This window comes from Ipomoea nil, unplaced genomic scaffold (genome assembly GCF_001879475.1).
Source record: "Ipomoea nil cultivar Tokyo-kokei standard unplaced genomic scaffold, Asagao_1.1 scaffold2280, whole genome shotgun sequence".
Taxonomy (NCBI): Eukaryota; Viridiplantae; Streptophyta; class Magnoliopsida; order Solanales; family Convolvulaceae; genus Ipomoea; species Ipomoea nil.
Genome location: NW_017618708.1, coordinates 766,557 through 773,937, shown reverse-complemented (window position 1 = coordinate 773,937; position 7,381 = coordinate 766,557). Strand labels below are relative to the sequence as shown.

The window sequence follows — 7,381 nt, the reverse complement described above, 5'->3', positions numbered from 1 at the left end:
AAATGATTTTTTTCAGTTAAAAAAAATTTGTTGCTTAATTTCTTTTCCAGTTTTTTTTTTTTCAATTAAAAAAAAACTAGCTTAGGATTTTATTTCTAACAAAATTCTATTTCTTTTGTTTGTCTATTTAAAAAAAAAAAGGTTTTTTTAATGAAAACAGAACGTCGCTGTGTTATGACTTACTAGTGATGCAGGACTTTAAAAAGAGACAGCCTGAGCTTTTTGAAGCCGAGCCAACACTCATAATGGTTGATCACTACCTTCTCACGGGATCACATTTTGCTAACCCAGGCGTGCCAGAGTTTTTTGATCATGCGAGTCCCTCGTCAAATGCAAATGCTACAGAATTAGCTATTAAGTTCCTAGAAAAGGAGCTATGTCTGCTTTCTCATCATGGAAAGGAATTGGTTGATCGAGAGGTTCACGCCTAAAGTCTTCTATTAAAATTGAAGGGTTTTGGTACTGAAAATAGTGATGGGCACAACCCTGTGTGTAATGATGATATTTCTTCTGGATCCGCGAGCTCTTCATCAACTCAGTTCTATTGAGGTCACTGGTAATGTTTAACTTTCAGTAGTAGTGTTGTTCAATTTGCAAGTATTTTCTCTAGAGCATATTATTGATAGTTTGTGGATAGTCTATCTTGTTAGCCCCACTCTAAACCTGATTCAAGAGCTTGTTGCTTATTTCCCACTACAAATTCTACTCATAATAGCATGTGCTCTTGGTTTTCCACTCCGAAAACACAATACACTTGAGCTGTATATGTCATTTTATAACTCATGCATGCTAATCCTATTTACCTAGAAGAGGGCTACCCGGTGTCTGCTTCGGTTCTATAGAACCCTAGAACAACCCGGAGTGAAAGCTGTCTAGTGTACTACGCTTCATAAACTAGAAGAGGGCTACCCAGTGTCTACTACGATTCTACTTAACCCTAGAACGGCCCGAAGTGAAAGCTTTCTAGCCTTCGATGTTCCACAAGCTACTCACCTAGAAGAGGGCTACCCGGTACTTACTAAGGCTCCACAAGGACCTGAGAATAGTCCGGTGTGAAAGCTGTCCAGTGTTGATATACCTCTCCTATACTCCGATCCCATTATGAACCTCTCTACTGATTACCTGGAAGAGGGCTACCCGGTACTTAATATGGTTCCAAAGGATCTTAGAAGAGTCCGGTGTGAAAGCTTTCCAGTGTTGATATACCTCTCATATACTCCAGTTATGAACCTCTCCTATTTCAGATTCTATCTACATCATATCAATTGCATGCTCTTAGTTGAAGTTTCTTGCATTGTTCAATACATGCTGCTATGGTTATGTTACCTTTGGCTAATGTTTATCAAAAGGGGGAGAAATATGATATGAATTGAGGGGATTGATGGGATATGATATGAATTGAGGGGGAGAATGTGTACGAATTTAGGGGGAGACAGATGATATTAAGGGGGAGAACTTGTTGTACATCTTTGCATGAATTGAGGGGGAGAGAAAGTAAAAGCTGAGGGGGAAAACTTACTTATTGTATGTGTGTTTGATTAACATATGCCAAAGGGGGAGATTGTTAGTACTATATTATGTATATATGTATATATTCTATACTTAATATATGCATTACATACTTAATATATATATATATATATATATATATATATATATATATATATATATATATATATATATATATATATATATATATATATATATATATATATTAAGTAAGTTTTATATATATGTATAAATATATATACATATTAATTAGTACTTAGTTGTTGGCATATAATCCAACAAGTTGTGATCATGTGGAATGGGATGAAGCTATGGAAAGATTCAATACTTGAATGAGATATGCATGGGACGTGTGTGTACATGTGTAAGGGTGAGACATGATACTATTATTGTGGGAAGTGTAAATCAGTGTTTTAATTATGAGTGAATGGGAGTATATTAAGGAAATGTTTTATGGAGTGCGTGGGTTACATGCTGCGAAATTCAAGGTGGAAAATACTATAAATAGCAATTATAGTATTGGAAGGAAAATGAAGTTTCCAAAATAGGAAAAAAAGCAATACGAATTTGGAAGGTGCTACAAAAGATTATTTGGAAGGCGCTGCCAGGAAACTTCAAAATATGGAAAGATTGGTGTACTATCTGGAGAAGTCAGCTCCACTTTATATTAGTACAAGCTGTGTTAAAATTCAGGTTGGTTACAGTTTGTTTAATTGGTAGAATTAGTTCAAACTGTATGGTATACTTTTTCATAGAGTTGTTTTACGAGGTTAATGTTTAAATAGGTGGTAGACCTAGTTTTGTAATTCATTGAACCTGTAATTGTAAAAACCGCGGGTTGATCTTGAGTGAAAAAGTTTTGGGCGTGGACCCACAAATTAGGAGGTGTTCTCTAACTGCGTTAAAAAATTCAGCTGTGTACTTATTTTGGCGCTTCATTTATTTTTACATATTGTGATACATATCTGCATTATATATTTTCAGCTTGGATAGTCTTGTAAGAGTCCATTAAGCGTGGCAATAGCTGCCGGTGTTGACGGACTGCCTACTCTGCTGAAGTTGGCACACGTTATGGCTGCAAAGAAGCAGGAGTGGCAATCTATGAAGAAACTACCAGTGCCAGTAGAATTAAGAAAGGAATTCTAGTTTCATTCGGTTTTCGTCTGTCCAGTGAGCAGGGATCATGTGAATGAAGAGAATCCTCCCATGTCGTTGCCTTGTGGACATGTCCTATGTAAGCAGTCTATTCATAAATTGTCAAACAACGGCACACCGGCCTTCAAGTGCCCCTACTCCCCTTTTGATGCTATAGTTTCACAGTGCAAGCAACTCTATTTTTTATGTTTGTAAAACCATTTCTCTTTACACAGATTTGTTTGATGAAATCTTCACTGCTTTAGCATTTTTACTTGAAATAGAAAGTGTGTTGATGTGTACAGAGGTTTTCTTTAATTTACAAGGTCATGTTTGGTTTCTCATATGAGCTTTTTGATCTCTGTTAAATCCCTGAATTGAGACTATAAAATGACATTTCAATTTCTTAGTTATACGTTAAAGTGATGTTTTTAGTCCTGCTTACGAGTTTTTGCCTTTTACTATTTTGAAATTCTGAATATGCGTCCTAGGTGAAGTTGCTTCTCGAATATGCTATCAGGGTGAAGTTGCATGACTTAGGTGTTTGCAAGCCCAAAAAAATTTGTTATAACACTGCCATTCCTAAACCGCATTACAATAACTCGCACACGCTATTACACATAGACGCACACACCACCGTACATTACCACTCCGGTGCAGAAAAAAATCAAGGAATAGTACACTTACAATCTTTTCTTTAAAATCAAAACGTAAACCAAAAAATCACGCACACACCTAATATTAATGATTTTTTTTTATAAAAAAAAATAAATATCAAAGCCCCCATCCCGAACCTTTGTCCACGCCAAAGCACAAAATCGCACAGACCACCGTAAGTTACAGCTCCAGTGAACCAAAAAAAATAAACAGCACATTGTACTCTTACAATCTTCTTCTTTAAAAACAAACTAACGACATGAAAAAATAATCAGCATATTGTACTCTTACAATCTTCTTCTTTAAAAACAAACTAACGACATGAATTCACGCACATACATAATAAATATTTGCGTAAAAAAACATAAAACAAAAAACAAAAAACAAAAAGACAACCCCCATCCACAGAATTTGCACACGCCAGCTCGCATCCACGCACACACCAACATAAAATGATTTTTTACATTGCTTCTACATTCTTAAATTAAGTTATAATATATCCAAAAATGTGGATCATTCATGGTCACACTTAGTAATAATTACTTTTACCCAAAACCCAAATTCAATGAATAAAAAAAAAAATTATAATAACACCGTCATGCCAAGACCGCTTTTAAATAACTTGCACCTGCTGTTGCACATATACGCGCACACCACCGTACATTACCACTCCGGTGCACAAAAAAACCAATGAATAGTACACTTACAATTGTTTTCTTAATAATATAACATAAATAAAAAATCTTGCACACACATATTATTAATGTTCGTATATATTTTTTTTTTAAATCGCAATGCTTCTATCCCTAAGCTTTGCACACGCTGCAGTACATATTCGCACACACCACCAGAATTTCAACTCCGGTGTCCAAATAAAAAAAACACGTACTACTCTTACAATCTTCTTCTATAAAAACAAACCATTGTTGATTCGTTGCTACTCGTTTGTTTGAATTCGTCGTGCCCAAGCTTCGGGGACGAAGCTTCTTGTTAGGGGGAGAGGATGTGACACCCCGTAAATCCAAACTCTAGCTAAGGATTAATTAGAGAATTAATCCTAGTCGTCTTGTTAATTTATTCCTAAAAATCCTGAAAATTCAATAGTCGGAGGACTAGAATTTGACTAGTCAACCAAAGTCAAATAGTTTTACCTTATGTTTAGTGGTTTGTTCCTTTGTTCCCTTATTCATCTAAATTTAGTAAGGGCAAAGGTGTCTTTTTAACTAAAGTTTGTGCTTCAAACTAACCTAGCAACAATTCTTCATTTCATCCACCAACACTCTAAAACACAAAACCTCTACCTTCTCTCTAAGAATTTGGTAGCTTCTTGTCCATGCCAAAATTTGGGCATCTTAGATCCTACAAGTTGGCTTCCAAGATTCATACTTTCGTAATCTTGAGCATAGGGGAGGGTAAGATCCTTGATCTCTTGGTGTTTTTAGCATCCTGTTAGATGTCTTTTTCTAAAAATAGAATCTTTGTTATCTTTTGGTATGTTTATGAAGTTGGTGTTGAAGAAGAGCTTTATGAGAAGCTTTTAAGGGTGAGAAAGTGAAGTGTTAGGCTACAAAGGTAACCCATGCTTTACAAAACCTATTTTCTTAATTATATGATGATTTCATGGCTTCTACATGTGATTATTGTGAGGAAATGTGAGATTTGATGCATTGCCTTGTGGTAATGCATGTTTAGAGCTTATTATTAGGGTTCTTGTATGTCATTGCTTGGCTATTTCTTGGGTTCAAGTCATATTGTTGTATTGTGTGAGATTTTGGGTGTTTTGGACTTGAATTTGGACTTGTTGTTGAAAATCCCCGAAGGGATTATTTTGGGTTCAGGTCGGTACCCGCGGGCGAAACCACAGGCGGAGGTCCACCCGTGGCCCCACCCATGGGGAACACGTTTGAAGGTGTGCGGGGATTTGTTCCCCGTGATTCTTTTGACTCGGTATTGATGTTTTGACCTCTTGATGTTGTTTATTGGGCTATTTGACTGTCTTCTTGATGTTTCATATATGTAGAATGGTATGATAGGAATCCCTGTAGGAATTGGTGTCTTGAATCGTGCTAAGTTTCCAACTTTGTGATTCGTTGGACCATGGTGAGTCTTGTATATTCTATGGAACTACTTTTGGTTTACCCGTTTGATAAGCATGCTAGTTTGATGTTGAAATGCTAGTGTGTGTTGTTTGTTCTTTCCTATTGAGATTGGCAACTTGTGTTGACCATCGTTTGGTGTCGGATGGTAATCCTTTCTTTTTGAGTATGGTTTCATATATTTTTTGTGATCCATTGATTGATTCCTGTGATATGAAAACGTATGTAATCGTTGTACCTTGACTGCACGATTAACGTTATGGGGCCTTAATCTTCACGGTACTAATGCGGTCCCCGTGTGGCCATGCTTCAAATTGGTGGTGTGACCTGAGCGTAGGCTCATATGTAGGTGGTTGTGTGAATGAAATGAATAGTACCCTCGTCTACTCATATGTAGGTGGTTTTGTTTTAGGTTGTAGGTGGGGGGACTACGGTCCCCGGAGGCATAAGGTTAGACTCAGAAGTACAGGGGTTACTCGGAGGTAATGGTTGGAACTGAAATAAGGCCGGGGGTAGCTATAAGGTTGGAACAGGGCATAAGGTTGGAAGTTGGAAGTTGGAACTTGGAACTGTGTTCTTGTGACATGTAGTTGTTACGGTGGCATGTAGTTGCCAATATGTGAATGTCTAATCTTTGCTAATGAGCATGTCTTGATGTATTCTACTTTGTGATCAGTAGAATACATCTCGAGTTGTATTGTTTATTGTTTTTATTCTTGTTTTGTTGATTGTCATGGGATGTTGATTTCCCTCTTTCCTTTGAGAGTGAAAATGAATCTTTGAAGTTGACTTTTCTCTATGGCTTTTGAAATGATATATACTGTATTCCGTTTCGAAAATGGGTTTGACTTATACTATCTATATATGCTATTTAACGCGTATTGATGGGTTACCAGCAATGTTAGGTTCGCTGACCGGGTGTCACCCCCTATCTTTATGTTGCTTTACAGGTTATGAGTAGCACTTGGAGAGCGCGCTAGCAGTTCGTTAGTTAGTGTAGCTCCCTCTGACTGTTTCTGTTAGACTTTTGTCCTGTGAGCCATGGATTTGTATAAGCATGACTTGGATGTGTTGTTTAGACTTAGCCTGTGCACCTATAGATGTATAGGTGTGGCATAACTTCTCCCGTACTTATTTAAGTAGCTTCCGCATTGTCTTATCTTAATGTGTAGTCTTTATCCTTTTCTAAGCTTTAATTGGTTTTTAAAAGTTGTGAAAATTGGGGGTGTTACAGTTAGTATCATAGCCTAGGATGTTAGAGTCTGGACTTTTAAGAAGTTAAGTGTAGTTTGAGACCCTAAGATGACCTTAAGTATCGAAGCGTTTAAGACTTAGGACTTCTAGGACGCGTGGTCAGCTGTGTGTTGTTTATCGTTTATTCTGTTTTCTTTGTTGTTTTTGCTTAGCTTTAGCGTTCTTGTAGCTAGCACCAGGTAAGGGTGCGGGTCCTAAGTTTCCTGCCGTTATCATGCTGTTGCCATAGAAGTCGAGGATGGCACCATTGAGACGTCGTGCAAGGTCTTCAGAAGCGGCCAGCAACGAGCAGTTAGCTCAAAGCCTCCATCAACTAACGTAGATCACCCAGACGCTGAGCAACGCCCTCCTCAACAACAACCACCCTCTTCAAAATGGGAATCGTGACATAGTACGCCAAGTCGCAAGTCTCCGTCCCCCGATCTTCGACCATGAAGAAGATCCCGCAGTGCTGGACGAGTGGATCCGGATGTTTGAAAAGATCTTCAAAGCTGTGGTTTTCCCGGAGAATCGCCAAGTGGAGTTAGCTACGTTCTACCTTAGGCAAGAAGCTTACTTGTGGTGGATGCTTGAAAGGCCAGCTTGTAGACAAGATGTGGAGTTCAGTTGGGAAAACCTAAAGGTTAAGTTACATGAGCGGTTCTATCCTGCTCATGTCAAGGAGGCCTACCTTTGTGCAGTTGACCTCTATCGGGTATAGCAAGTTCAAAAAGGAATCCGGGAGAACTGTA

General features: G+C 37.9%; 1 long non-coding RNA gene across 1 annotated transcript; it reads left to right on the top strand.

Annotated features, from left to right (window-relative positions):
• The first annotated feature begins 2,107 nt into the window (after positions 1 to 2,107).
• Positions 2,108 to 2,987, top strand: LOC109150782. Its single transcript, XR_002049226.1, has 2 exons — positions 2,108 to 2,202; positions 2,494 to 2,987. It is a non-coding gene; the product is annotated as an uncharacterized LOC109150782 (long non-coding RNA).
• Positions 2,988 to 7,381: the final 4,394 nt, after the last annotated feature.